The sequence below is a fragment of the Nycticebus coucang genome, chromosome 16 (genome assembly GCF_027406575.1).
Source record: "Nycticebus coucang isolate mNycCou1 chromosome 16, mNycCou1.pri, whole genome shotgun sequence".
Taxonomy (NCBI): Eukaryota; Metazoa; Chordata; class Mammalia; order Primates; family Lorisidae; genus Nycticebus; species Nycticebus coucang.
Window position 1 is genome coordinate 64,309,852 of NC_069795.1, and position 15,073 is coordinate 64,324,924.

The window sequence follows — 15,073 nt, forward strand, 5'->3', positions numbered from 1 at the left end:
TTTAATATTGTATTCAATTAGAAATAAAGAACACCTTTAGAAAAAAATCAAAACTAATTGAAAAGAAATTAGATCAGTGTACCCAACTCTCTAAACTGTGTATGTATTTTTCCTAAAGTACATATTCATGAGCTGACAGTAAAGACAGGCTGGCTGCTTTGTTGGACTATAGTTCTGTTTACCTCTTACTGTCAAGAATGGATTTTGACACTCACAGTATTAATATTGCTATTTTTATTGATATAATTAGCACTGCTAAAAATAATTTCTCAGCCTGCCATATCTAAGAATACCATTACAATCAGCACTAGTAGGGCTTCTTTTTATTGTACGACGCCTTGCAAATAGATCGCTGGCCCAAAGAACCACAGTGACCTCATGATGTGGAAATTACTGAACAAAAAACATTACCCTGTCAATAGAGACTACTGTTTTGTGTATGACTTCACTAAACAAACTAGTTTATATTTGTTTGAAACTAAAGTTTCTCACCAATCTGCTGTTTCAATTTCACATCACACCATATTGTACCTAAAACAGGCAATCTGGATTCCTGTTGCTACTTTTTTTTTTTCCTCAAACAACTCAGGAATGGGTTTGAAATACAAGGCTTGAATATATATATATATATATATATAACAGAAGAATTAACACACCCAAAATTCAGAATGGGTGGGTGAAAATAAGTATGCTTGAAACTATTTGTATAACTGCTAGTGGGTGGCCTACTCATGAGTTTTTGATCATTACATGAAAGCAAAATCAAAACATATTTTATCTTGCCTCTAGATCACATCATCTGTGACAATAACTTTATCTAGACCTTGAATAGTTTTGTTCCTAAAACAAAGTAGGGTGATGACCCAGTGCATTTTTCAACACAGAGTAGAAAGGCCAAAAGAAAATGACAATACAATTCAAAACAAGTTTGTGGAAACTGTAGACTGGTATATTAAAACCTTTCTTTGTCTCTATCACTTGACAGATGGTTAGCTCTCACACAGCCTAGTATCTCTGGCAAAGAAATGACTGTGTCTAGCCAATAACACCCCAAATTTTGACTTAAAATGCACTGTACACATGCTTAGACTTACCTTATAAATATGAATATTAATAAACTTAGTTATGCTTATTTTATTACTATAAAAATTCGATATATGTAAAGATTTTATCTTCTGCCCTATGAGTACTTCTTTTTGAAACTCAACTATCTCACATGGATTTAGAGTTCTACAAACTCCACACTTCAAAACTCATTCATTTTATGGGCTGCTTGTTAATCATGTTTTTAAAAAACTTCCAAAATAACACTGTAACCCAAATGTATTACAAACTTTGCAAAAATGTAATTAGCCTGCAAAGCTAATTTCCTTATCCCCAGGAAAGTTTTGGTAACAAAGTGGGTTAAACAAATTACCTGGGAATCCTCATTGCATTCCATGTCAAGGACCACAGGGCAGGACTGGAATTATTTATCGAGTACTGAACTATATATTTATTCAACAATTATTCATATGTAATTATATACTCACAGGCAAACCTACGTTGATCAACCATCTTTACTAAAAAATAAGAATAGTTATTAACATTTTATTTACCACTCTTTGCTTTAAAAAAATTCAGTTAAAACAGTATATTCCATTAGTTATAAAGTCTGTTTATTCCTAGATTTTTCTATGTATAGCTTTCAGATGCTGGCAAGTCTGTAAACAAATAGCCAGAGGCAATCACAAAGTGCTTAACGTGTATTAACAGGTACCCTTTCTGGAGGATGCTGATTATGCTTCAAATTAGCTAACATAAATAGAGATCTAAAGTAGGTAATGAAGAAACCATCCACATAGGACAGGATGGGAAGGCTGAAGGATAGAAAATTGTATATAAAAAAAGTTACTCAATTAAAGTCTGAACTAATATTTAGCTTTAAAAAAAAAAAAAAAAAAGGAAAACTCTCCATGACAGAGGAATCAGAACTTGTTATTTGAGAACTATGAACTAGATTTTGGAAAGGTGAGACACCTACTACTTGAAACCACAACTCAGAACTAAACCATATACTCACTCACTCAGGCACCACATTTTCTTCTGTTAGAAACCTAGGATTTCTATACCTACAGACTGAATGATTAGATTTAAAGTAATGCTAAAATCTTCTATAATGTTCCTCTTGCACTACAAATGGTCTATTAAAGTAGAAAATTGCCAAATGCTTTTGAGTTAAAAAAAAAAAAAGTTTAACAAAGCATTTCCACAGGTCTCTCTCTTTTTCTATTTCTTTGATGTCACCTATAAATTAATTACAACAAATTTTCATCTTCTCTTGATAAAACTATAACCAAAGCCAAGAGTGGTGATGCTCACCTGTAGTCCTAGCTACTGGGAGGCTGAGATGGGAGGGAGGATCATTCAACACAGTCTGACCCTATCTCAAAAAACGAACCAACAAAACAAGCAAGCAAAAACACCTCCCGACTAGAAAAGATTTAGATATTTGATTTTTCAAATATATTCTTAAAACAAATCCTAACCGAAAATTTACAGATATTGTTTGACCACACATTGCTAACAAGACCACACTAAATAGAAATTTACAGTAAATTTTAAGACACAAGATTCTTTTAAATATAAAGCAACATTTTATTTCAAACACATGCTTCAAACTATAAAACAAAATTAAATCTCTATCAGGAAGACCTACATGAAGAATGTTTCATAACAACAAAAGATATAAATAGGAAATAAACTAAGGTCTTTGTTTCCTTTTATTGGCAACTGGTAAACACCTTCCTCAAGCTCAAACTTCTGGAAGCCCTTTCAAATAGTACCTTCTACAACAAGAAAGCAGCTAGGTTTAAAGTTGCATCCCAAATTCTCTTCTGGCAATATGAAGTACACAAGTGTATATGACATTACAATGTGAACTACATGGGGGTAGGTAATTTTATTTCTTGTTCACTGTTACACCCCAAGTGTTTAGAACAGTGTCTAGAGCTTGATGAATTTAACCATTTCAAAACATATGATTATTTCTGAGAATAAAGCAGAGCCCATCAAGCTCCACTCTGTATTTCAAATGTTTTAAAGCAGTCTCTCCTCATTATTGATTCCAAAGATACTAAGAATAATTTGTAATTCATTTATAAATTATAGATCCTTTACATGAACTTAGTTGTAGCTTTTATTGCTTTCCTAAAATGAACTAATTATTCAGTCTAGTCTGTTTCCTAGAAAGTCCAATTTGTCTAGAAAGTCTTCTGAAGATTTTCACTAATGAGACAAAAATAATTCAAAATGTTTTTTTCCTCAGACTTTCTTCCTCTCAAGTACTCAAATTCTTATTAATTTGACAGGAAGAGGAGTTGAGTATTTGTGGGTCCCAAAACTTCCTGACCTAACTGCATGGGAAATTAGCATCACTTTAAATAATCATTCTAAACAACCCCTTCCCCAATTATAACCCTTGCTTGAAATTTCTCTTTTCTCTAATATTCTCTTTAATTTCATATTGTCTTTCAGTAGATAGTCAAAGTACACATAACCAATATCTTTATCTTCTTGGTTTAGCAGTAATCTTAAAACATTATCCTAGATAGGTAAACATAAAAACTTTTTCCTAGAAATGGATAAAGTTTTACATTTGTTAGTCTTAAATTTCCTTCTTTAGCCTTTTAAAATTAGGATCTCACCAAGAAAGAGCACACAATGCTTTGCAGGCTAGTACATAGGAAATCTGTAACCTGACCTTCAGTGTATTCCACTGGTCTATAAGATCCGAAATCACAAAACCAACAGTAACCAACCACCCAACTCACTGAGCAATTAGTGTATTTCCAGGAAACTCACTTTTCTTCTCCTGACCTGTTTACTTTAAGACACCATGTGTTCTCAAGCCAAAAGCCCTCCTAAATTGAACTCAATAGAAATCACAACTCCAACTTTGGGGATTAAGTCTTGATCATCAATTCCTCAAGGACAATTTCAAAAGCTTTCCTGGAAAAAGACAACTGAAATAGCATAGGGGTATCGCCATGCACTATGTGTGCATGGACTTGGATGCATTGTGATCAAGAATGACAAAAAGCAAAGACACAAACATCAAAGTAAAATACTTTTCTTTTCCTATAAATATACCTAGTTTTAATTTAAAAAATGAAGCAGTCAAATCTTGACTGGTCAAACTTACACAGGTAAGTTTGGTATCCAGTGGAGATTCTAGGACACCCCCCCTCTCCACGAGAATACTCAAATCCATGGGTGCTCAAGTCCCTTGTAACCTCAAACATTCCCCATTCTTTAAATCACTAGATTACTTAAAACACCTAATAAAATGTAAATGCTATATAAACAGTTGTTATATTGTATTGCTTAGGTTACAACCACAAGAAAAAAAGTCTATGCATATCCTGTACAGACACAAGCATCTGTCCCACCCCCATCCCCAAATATCCAAATATTTTTTATCTGCTTTTGCTTGAATTCAGGAAGGGGTCCCCAGGGATAGGGTGGGCTGCTGACCATATGCAGGTGAGACAGGGGTAGCGGGGTATTCTATTTGCTATTCCCACAAGGTAACAAACAGCCTATGGAATAGGAGCAGAACAGAAATGAAAACAAAGCATTTATGAATTTAAAGCTAATGATCACTGATTACCATTTAAATGCAGGGTTTACAGCTATAGAATTTATTTACAAACTGCTGTTTCTTAAAACTTGCAACAGCAATAAGTTATGACAGTACTTGAAAACATTAGGGTGCTCGAGGGGCCTCCAATAATTTTACTCGCTGAAACTTGAACATGGCCATGCAGTGAGAAAACTGGACTTCAGCAACACTTTCGTATTTTTAATGGTAAAGACAGTAGAGACAATTTTCCCATTTCAAAGGTAACGTGTTCAAGTTAGCCTGGGTCAGTGCTAATTCTGAGTACTGTACTACACCCACAAGCTTCCAAATTATTTCCTGTTTCATTCAGATTTTTACTGGAGAGCTGTCATCCTGCCACTGACCTCATTCAACCCAGTTCAAAGTTAAGAGATCAGCGGGTTACGCGCTAGGTAGTGCAGCTCTACGCCATATTGTGTTTTTCGCTAATGTGTGCGCGCCGAACATATGTTTGTACAAGTGTGTTTATCAATAGAACTTTTAGAAAATCCCTGCCTCCTGCCTCTTCAGCATCCTTAAAAAAGGATAACAGCTGGGGGAGGGGCGGGGGGAGAACCCGAAAGCCACACTGACGGGTACGCATTGAACACTGTATACGGAGCCGCGTTTCTTTAAAACTTTCCAAAACCATCCAACGGTTTTAGCTCAGGCAAATAGCGTGAACATTTTTACTGTTTCCAAAGCGGCCCAAAGGAGAAGAGAAAGAAGGAAAGGTGTGTCTTCCTTTCCCAAGCCCTCTCCTCTCTAGTCGTAGAAGCGAAGCAGGCGGGGGCCGGTAGCTTCGGCGTCTGGAGAGGCGTCCAGCGGCTCTGGGGCCAGGACACCTCCCGCCCCCCAGTTCTCTGAAGACGCTCCAGAGACCGCAAGAGCCATGGCAAGCGGGGGAGAGCAGGAGGGAGGGGACAGAAGACAAGCGGGCGCCTCTAGCAGCTCCTGAGCCCCGGCTAGTCCCCCTCAGCTCCTCTTCTTGGAAGCAGCAGCTCCAGGCGCAGGGAGTAGAGAGAAGGCAGAAGAGACGTTTCCAGCGGCGGGACGCCCCGCCCACTCCCGGCAATCGGGGACCCTTCCGAGCGTCCCGCTCCCCGCCCGGGACTAGGCAGCCGCGGGCCGCCAGGAGGGGCGCCCGGGAGGAGGGGGCGCGAGAGGGGCGGGGCGGGGCGGGGCGCGGGGACGCGCGCGCTCGGCCGGCCGACGGCCCGCGGGCTCGCCGCTCTGCAACTAGCTCCCCCAACCCCACCCCGCTCCCCTCCTTCCCGGTCCCGCCGCCCCTCATTCTCTGCGCCTCGCAGACGCCTCACCCCTCTCCATATGCACACACCCCTCCCTCCCGCCCGCCCCACAACAAATTAGAGTTTTTGGCGTTACCTCCTCGCGCTCTTTAATCTTCTTTCCTTAACTCCTAAACTTCCCCCCGCCCCTACTTCTTCGGCAGAAGGCCCACATTGGGCGCCGCACGCCGCGAACCTTCTGTCTTTCCTTACTATTGGGTTGCTCTCAGGTCACTCTTGGCTTTTGTGAGCCAATAAGAATGGGACGCCCCTCGTGAGGTTGCCGCCCATAAACAAAATGCACTCTTCCTCCTCTCCTCCCCGCCCCTATCTCCGCCCCCATCTTGCTCTTCCCTCATCTCTGTCACCTTCGATTGGGCTACAAGAGGCCCAATCCGCTATCTCAAACATTCATTGGAGCATGGAAACATCGCTCAGAGCAATGTTAACAGGCGATTGGTCAGTAGTCCTCCACTACCTCTCCGCACCTTCGCCCACTCTGAGGAGGTCAGTCGTATCTCGTTGTTCAGTGATCCGAGAAATGGAAAACTATTGGTTCAGCGAGCCCGTCAGACCGGACTGGAGTGATCCATGATTGGCCGACACAGACATAAGCAAGTTAGGTTGTTTACTCCTCCGCTCCTCCCCACATTTTCTTCCACACCCCCGCCCCCGCTCGCTGCTTTTACTTTCTACGCATTTCTATTTCCTCCTTTATTTATTTATTTGTGATAAACTTAAATGACCCGGCGATGGAGGCGGGACTCTAGGAGAAGCCTGAGGATGACGAACGGCAGCCTAGGGCCAATTGCCGCGAGGGCTTCAGGGTGAGGGGCATCGGCCATGACCAGTGAGAAGCAGGTGTCTGGAGCGCGCTAGGCCTATGGAGCCGGGATGCCCCAACGGAGGCGGCGGTTACCCGCTGTCTGGCGCGGCGAGCTGCGCGGGGGCAGCCTCGGGAGGGGCGGAGAGAGTGTTGCTGTCGCTGTCGCAGACGGCTGAGGCTGCAGGATGGAAGCTGGATCGTGGACGGTGGGAGGGAAAGCGGGAGCGAGGATTTGGCGTGGCGGCTGCGCGCAGGGCCACACTGGGTCAGGCTTCATTCCGCGGAAGCGAGCGCAGGTTGCCAGGTCGGGTCACCGCAGGCCTCTTACGAAGTGCCCGAGCTTAAGGAAGAATGTGTTCGTTCTGAAAATTTAGAAAAATACTATATAAAACAATTTGAAATAAGCCGCCTTTAATATAAATGAAGATTTAGTATCCTACCGGAAAAAGCAGATTACGTTTATTATTACTAAACGCCTGAAGTTCCAGCGACCCAACCGGAGCCCACAAAATTCAATATCCTGCAATTTAGAAAGAACAAATAAAGCAACACGGAAAATCAAATGTGGTTCAGATGCTTCATAAAACCTTCATCGTTATCCATTTGTCACTCAACATAGCACCCCCTCAGAGCCAAATTCTTACCAAATATTGCTTCAGTACGCAAACATTAAAGAAAAAAAATGAGGCCCAAGGCCAGAAAGAAGCCCAGGTTTGAGCCTGAGAATTGCTTAAAAGGGCTAAAATGGCGGGGGGGTGGGGGGGGAGGGAATAGTCTTTTACTATACAAAGAAGAAAAATAATTCCCATTGGGGAATTTTAGAATTGTATACTTTTATCTGTTGCTGTATAACAAACCATCCCCAAACTTTATGGCTAGAAACCACCACCATTTTCTATGTTCCTGATTATATGAGTTAGCAGTTTGGGCTAGGCTCAGCTGAGCAGTCCTTCTGATCTTGCCAGTTATGTGTTGGGAGCTTCTGTAGACAGCACACAAACATCAATAGTTTCACTTGTTTCTTATCTATGCTATTCGAGTCAGTCACTCTGTATGTGGCAAGATTTACTTAAGTCTGTGCACACTCAGAAATACTGTCCTAAGAAAAAATACTTGAAAAATTCATTTTAGCTAGGAAAAGCTCTTCTTCCTGTTGTTTCAATTTATCAATTCCTCTCTGACTCTATCTCTCCTGTCTTTCTCTTATGAGGAGCCGTGTGATTACATTAGACTCACCTGAATAAACTAGGATGTTTTCTCTACCTCAAGATCATTAACTTAATCACATCTGCAAAATCCCATCTGCTATGTAACACATTCTTGGGTTCCAGGGATTAGAACGTGGACATCTCTTGGAAGAGAGGGGAATTATTCAGCCTACCACAGAAGGCATTTTGTTATTCTTATTATTATTTTTACACTCAAAAAAGGCCCAAGGACTGTAGGACTGCCACTTTTATAATTGAACTTAATTTTCTAGACACAATTCCCTAGATCTAAGCAGCAATTCTGGAGTATGTATCTTCCATATGTTGCAATACTTAGCCCAAGGACTGACCACTGAGTTTTTATAACTAAAGGATTTATTTTTATTTTTATTTATTTGTTTGTTTATTTATTTATTTTGAGACAGAGTCTCACTTTGTAGCCCTTGGTAGAGTGCTGTGGCATCACAGCTCACAGCAACCTCAAACTCCTGGGCTTGAGTGATTCTCTTGCCTCAGCCTCCCAAGTAGCTGGGATTACAGGCACCCGCCACAACACCCAGCTATTTTTTTTTTTTTAGAGATGAGGTCTTGTTCTGGCTCAGGCTGATCTCGAACCTCTGAGCTCAGGCAATCCAGCCACCCACCTTGGCCTCCCAGAGTGCTAGGATTACAGATGTGGGCCACCATGCCTGGCCTTAACTGAAGGATTTCTGGACTGTTTCTTAAGCATAGACCTTTGAGTGTTGGGGTCAGTGGGGTTGTGATGGCAAACTCTTTTTGTACATTGCTATATGTCTTTAACAAAATAAACAACAATCTTTTAAAGTCATGTCATGCAACAAATTTAAGTGTGGAAATAGCTCTGTTTATCAAAGATTAATTACATACCTTTTGCGCATGAATGGTAAATGCAATGGTGTTTGATCAGAAATTAGGGTTGGAGGAAAGGCAATGAGCTCCACCAAGATCCGTCATTGTTTACCTCCTTAAATCCAGTAAGCTCCTTCTCTAACAGAAAGCGATTTTATTTTTTGTCTATTTGTAATTGACAGAAAGGAGCGAAAGGGTCTTTGGTGACTTGCTTCTCTTGAAAAATATGATAGAGGCCACTAACTTTGTGAACCACCTCAAAAGTGGATCATGCCTCTAGGTAAGAAAATACTAAAAATAATCATCTGATATGAAACAGCATAAAGAAAATTTGAGAGATTAATTCCCTTTTTCAAATTGTGCACCCATTTGTGCAGAAAATTAATTTGTTCTATACTAGATCTCCAGAAAAGATTTAAGACCTCTTTTAGTAACTCCAGTGTTTCTTCAACATCTTAAAATTTCAGTGTTTCCAGACTTACAAAATCTACCTAAATGAACGATATTCTGGATACCAAGGATACTTAAAAGTTTCAAAACAGGATGCCTTCCTGAGATTCATATTTAAATAGCTATCCTCATAAAAATCTTTGGAAAATATAAAATCCACGAGGGAAATTGACAATAAACTTTTAAGTCCGGGGGAGGACATTTCAAAAATGTATAGTATATCTATTTCAACCCCTTTAACAGTAATGTACTAAATTTGTTTAAGAATATACATGTATATTATGTTTAACTTGGTTTTCCTGGCTTATTTACAGATCAAAAATCCCCTAAAATTGAAAAAGATTTTTTTTCCATTTTTAAACAAGCCACCATGAAAAATATTTTCCTTGCTTTCTAATTTTATCATTTCCTTCAACTCTTCATAGGTTATACACTTTTCAAAAAATATTCAAAACTGTGAAACTACAGTATTTTCATTTTGAATGAAAAATATTCATTGAATCCATATGCATCTGTTATTATGGCCAGTACTGATAAGTACTAATAGTGGTGCTGGTTTGGGAGCCCAGAGCTTCAAAAATGTCCAAGGGTTTTATTGAAAGACTAATATTGTTGGAAGCATATTAGAACTAAGCACATGAAATCTGTCGTTATGTTCTCAAGAAACTTGGATGATTCAGATTTGGAGGACAGGCAAAGGAGTGCTTCCTTGCAAGTAAACCAGTCCAGGAGTGTTCACAGCCCTTGCTACCTCTTCTGTTTCTTTTTAATTCTCAGACATTTCAGTGCTCCTCATATCAGTTATGTATGTGATCTAGAACATATGCTTGAAATAAGTTTGAGTTCCTCCATAGAGAAACAAAAGTCCCAGGAAAGGGTAAGGAAAAGACACTAGAACTATTTTATGGTACTCATTATAAACACCCCCATCTACTTTAACATGTATACAGTGGATGGGTGCTTGCTTTCTTTGTTGTTTGTACTACCCACCCTTCAAGTTCAAAGGTAATAGAAAATTCTGATTTGGTGGGAATATAAAGCACGTATCTTGAAAATTATCACTTTATTCCATTGCTATTTGCATTTACATATGATGGTTCGAATATGATTTGTATATAGTTGAAATATTTTAAAGAAAACTCTTTTTTAACCATTGCACTTGTGGTGTGCTTTTCTGACTCCCCTAATAGAAAGTTCTATCTTTTGGTCAGAGTCTAGGAGTCACAGTGGCAGAGGTGGAGAGGTGGGTAGAGTAGGGGGAGATAAGAATAACCCTCAAGGGCGGCGCCTGTGGCTCAGTGAGTAGGGCGCCGGCCCCATATGCCGAGGGTGGCGGGTTCAAACCCAGCCCCGGCCAAACTGCAACCAAAAAAATAGCCGGGCGTTGTGGCGGGCGCCTGTAGTCCCAGCTGCTCGGGAGGCTGAGGCAAGAGAATCGCTTAAGCCCAGGAGTTAGAGGTTGCTGTGAGCCGTGTGATGCCACGGCACTCTACCCGAGGGCGGTACAGTGAGACTCTGTCTCTACAAAAAAAAAAAAAAAAAAAAAAATGGAAAGAAAAAAAAAAAAAAAAAAAAGAATAACCCTCAAAAAGGAGGAGCTAAAGCTTTTCTAACAATAATAGATGCATGGAATAAGAGAAAAGTCTCCAGTAGGTTCCTCCCATAAAGAAACTATCCAAAGAGGAAGACTATTAAGAATATCTAAAAGAATGTTAAGAAGAATATCTAAAAACAACATTATAAAGAAAATGAAGCTACAAGGATGCCATATGTCTTGTACTGTATTAAATGCTTTAGCCATTAGCATGATCCACATAATCTTTATGTTGGTGATGGTAAAGAAAGGGTGCCTGGAGTCTCCTTTGGAGCATGGAATATAGTACAAGTAGTGGCTATAGGGTAGGATCATAGAGAATGGGCATTAACCGGGTATTAAGAGAGGAACAGAATTTATGTAAACCATTTTTAAGCTTTTCTGTGTTTTTTACTCATCACAATCCCTGAAAGTAGTAAAATGATGATTTGATCTGAAAAATAAATTCTTTTTCTGACCAGCAATTATACAACTAGTATAGTCAATTTGGTTCTGAAAGTCCAATGATGTTTATTTAATATCTGGGTTTTTTTTTTTTAAATCTAGTTCTCATGATTGTCCTTTCAATGAAAGAATAATTGTCTCAGAGCCACTAAAAATTCTCCAAACCAGAAACACTACCGAATTAGTTAAGACTCCACATTTGCAAGTAGAAGAAACCCAACTCAGGTTAATTTGAATAAGAAAGGATGCTGCATTAATTTACAATGAAGAAGGAACCGCAAATGATGTCACCAGCAATCAATCTTTTCTGCTTTCTTTCCCGGTGCTGCTTTTCTCCACTTCCACTTTATTCTCAGGTGGGCTCTCTCCAGGTAATGGCAAAGATGTTAATGAAAACTTCAGGCACACATTACATGATCTTCAGCACAAACTCGTTTAAATAATAGATGCATTGGCTTACATAACCGATAAAAGTCCAGATGCAGTGAAGCTTTGGATGTGGTTTGATCAATCTCTGGGATTCTCTTAGCTCTTCTTTATGTGTCAGCTATAAGATTCTAGTACTCATGGATGCACACCACATCAATCAGAGCAAAAGAACAAATCTTTTTCCTCAATTATTAAAGTCCTGTATTTTATTCTGTGAGGCCCACCTTAAGTCATTGCCCAAGCCTGAGCCCCATATCTAGGGAAAGGGGGATTGGAGCTCCATTGGTTGGCTTACACAAAGCAGGATAAGGACCTCTGGTGTTGGCTTTATGCCCAGGCTACTGTAGCCAAATGGCTGCCATATAATGGATGACAAGTGAGATGGATACTGGAAAAGGTAATACTCACAATCCCAGAAAGACAGAATACGTATTTCTCTACTGTTCCAGCAAAAGCCCTGGGGGGAGGACTTTTCCATTGGGAGAATTTCATACACTGACTCAAATCTCAAGCTAGTCTAGGCCCAGTTGATTTAGGGGTGAGTAGGTCTTCATAGATAGAGAAGGGTTTTGGGACCAGACCAGACAATATCTGTGTAGTATAAAATGCCTTTAAACCACATCTCCAATTGCCCTATTTTGTATCTTTGATGAAACTTAGTTTTGTCTACGCCATGGACACACAGACTAGAAAAATTACATTTTAGAATTCTTGAACAGTAATAGCTGAATTTTTATTTAAAGTATGAAAAGATTATATAATATTTTCCAATAGGAGAGAAAATTTGAAATTTATAGAAATAGTATTCCTTATACAGAAAGAAACAATATCTGCTTTTCTGGAAATGAAAGTGGTAGGAGAATAAATCATGTTTGGGAGACATTGATAGAAAAAGATAGTTTCTCCCTGTGCTTTTAGAAAATGTAAGTTTTAGCATGGCTTTCAAAGGACAGAAATGCACTGGTGACTGGCATATGGACTTAAATCTAATGAGAAAGGACATACAAGATAGGATTGGGAAGAATACTTATGCAAATTTTTTAATTAGAAAAAAATAGCCAGTAATTTGATCCTGAATACTTTTTTTAATGTATTATTGCCTTTCTTGTATCTTTTTTTGAGTATTTTTAATATTAAAGTTGAAGCATTAAAATTTTGTGAAAGTTTCAGTTTAAGTATAGACTTCCAGAAAAGGATCAAAGTTATGAGATGTAATTTAAGAATATTGCTAAATAAAATACTTCCAAGGTAACCTGCCTTTGATTTATCTTTTCTATTAAAGATTAATAGTTTGAAATGTCAAAATAACACAGACTTGAGAAAAACTTAAGCCTGGTAGAGTTACTCTATATACTTATATATAATGAGCCTCTAGTGTGCTGTCAGAGCACAGTGTAGAGATGAAGGCTGAGAGATTATTCCCCGCCTGCCCTGCTTCATTTCCACAGGGGAGATCGTACAGCTGACAATACCCTTACCCATTATTTTCTGGCTCACCCTTATTTCTCACTGTGCTACTCTGTATTTCTTTTTCTCTTTTTACCTTCAGGTATGATTTTTATTTGTGCAGAGAACTGAGGGATTCAAAGTTTTGCCTGCAGAGGTTTGGTACTGTGAAAACATAGTAGTGGTTCAAGCAAGTTATTGGCTGATTCTCTCTCTTTAGTGGAGGTAAATGAACTGCAGAAGCAAATAATAGATTAGATAAACGTTCTGTTCTTTCTCCTGTCTGGGAAGTCATTTTGTAGGATACCCCACATTTGAATGAAAGAATTGAGCTGTCAGTTTTGAAAATAGCACATAAGAAAAAAACATTTTGATAGAATTTTAAAATTGATTCTAGAAGTAATACTGGGACTTGTATCAATCCAACTTAGGTAATAGCATAATAGTTATTCCTAAGGACTGCAAGGTGTGGGGAGTCTGTATTAGTTGCCTTGAGAAGACACATAACCCCTCTTCCCTTATAGACCTAATAGTCTTAATACTAGGAAGACAGGCATGCAGCATGAAATGAAAGAGCATGTGATAAATGGCCGTTTTACTTAGTTATTTTCATTTCCAGTCATGGATTCACCAGGGGTTTTCATTAGAATTAACATAATGATGAGAGATGGCATCTCATGGAGCTCCAGGATGAAGATCCATGCCATGGCATCATAGGGAGATAAGGGCAGAGGCTGGTCTGAGATTCAAGGCCACTGGAAGGACTCCTGCACCAGTGGTCGACCATTAATGAGCTATAGGCCTTAGGCTATAGCTAAGGCCATGTCCAGGCCTTTTTTTTTTTTTCCTGTTGTCTTCTATGTCTTCCTCTCTTTGAAGAGTTCAAGTTTAAATTTCTGGGAGGGAATGTGTTTGACTTAGCTAATACTCAAATCTCATTTAGTCTGAGCTTTCTCATCTAGCCTTCAGCCAAGAGTTGGATTAGCTGACCATTTCTGTCTTACTCATCTGTGGGCAGAGGTGCTTATTAGAATTGTGGGTGAGGAGTGGGATATGTGATGAAGGACACATCTCCTTCCACAGCTATGTTCGTGTTCGGCAGGGACACTATAACCAACATGAAAACAGCAGAAGGCATGTAGCTAGCAAATCCTCTGGGAGATGAAAGGAGCAGGTACTTAACGTGAAATTGATAGCTTAGTGAGGCTTCATATCAAGGAGGGATTTGAACTGTGTCCTGAATGAGCAGTCATAATCTAGTTTGAGAGAGTAGGGAGGAGAGATTCTGATATAAAAATGTTGTTCTGAATAATAGCTACAAAATACAGCCTTTATCTTTACTCATTTTTAAAAATATAACTTTAAAAACATTGACTGTGAGGCTGACAACTCTTGTAGCATTTAATTAGTCTAATTAAGGACTAATTTTCTAGTTGTGGAGGTAAAGCCAGGAGCAAGATTTTTTTCCCCACCACTGAGTGGGCCTTTGTGTAAAGACATGCTAGCAGAGTAAAGATAAGCATAAGCTGACTATATTACTACTTCTCATCCACACATGAACTGGAGAGAAAGAAGAGGACGATTGCTAGCTAAGAGAAAGAGTTAGGGAACGAATGGGGTTTCAGTCCAACAAAGGTACAGATCAATTACAGATCCTTTGCTTTTCCATCCACTGGTAGGAACCACTTTTACCAACAACTTTGAACTTGTCTTCCTGTTATGGTTAGTCAAAGCACTAGCTGGAAATGGAATTCTCTTATTGGACAGAACTCTGGTGGTGGGCTGTCTCCTGAGTTGACACCACAGTAGTTGGTTGCTCTTGTGTCAGACGCTGATTGCTGACCTGGTTAGCGATGTGGACGTAGTGTGATCCTG

At 39.5% G+C, this 15,073-nt stretch overlaps 1 protein-coding gene across 2 annotated transcripts in view; it reads right to left on the bottom strand.

The window, feature by feature from the left end:
• The window catches only part of ZBTB20 (zinc finger and BTB domain containing 20), an 838,943-nt gene extending 832,864 nt beyond the window's left edge, over positions 1-6,079 (bottom strand). Inside the window, exon 1 of one of the 2 annotated variants that reach the window (XM_053565344.1) lies at positions 6,029-6,079. The gene's annotated coding sequence lies outside the window, so the exon portion shown is untranslated. The remainder of the gene's footprint in view (positions 1-6,028) is intronic. The other variant, XM_053565346.1, reaches the window with a different exon arrangement.
• Between the last annotated feature and the right edge of the window lie 8,994 nt (positions 6,080-15,073).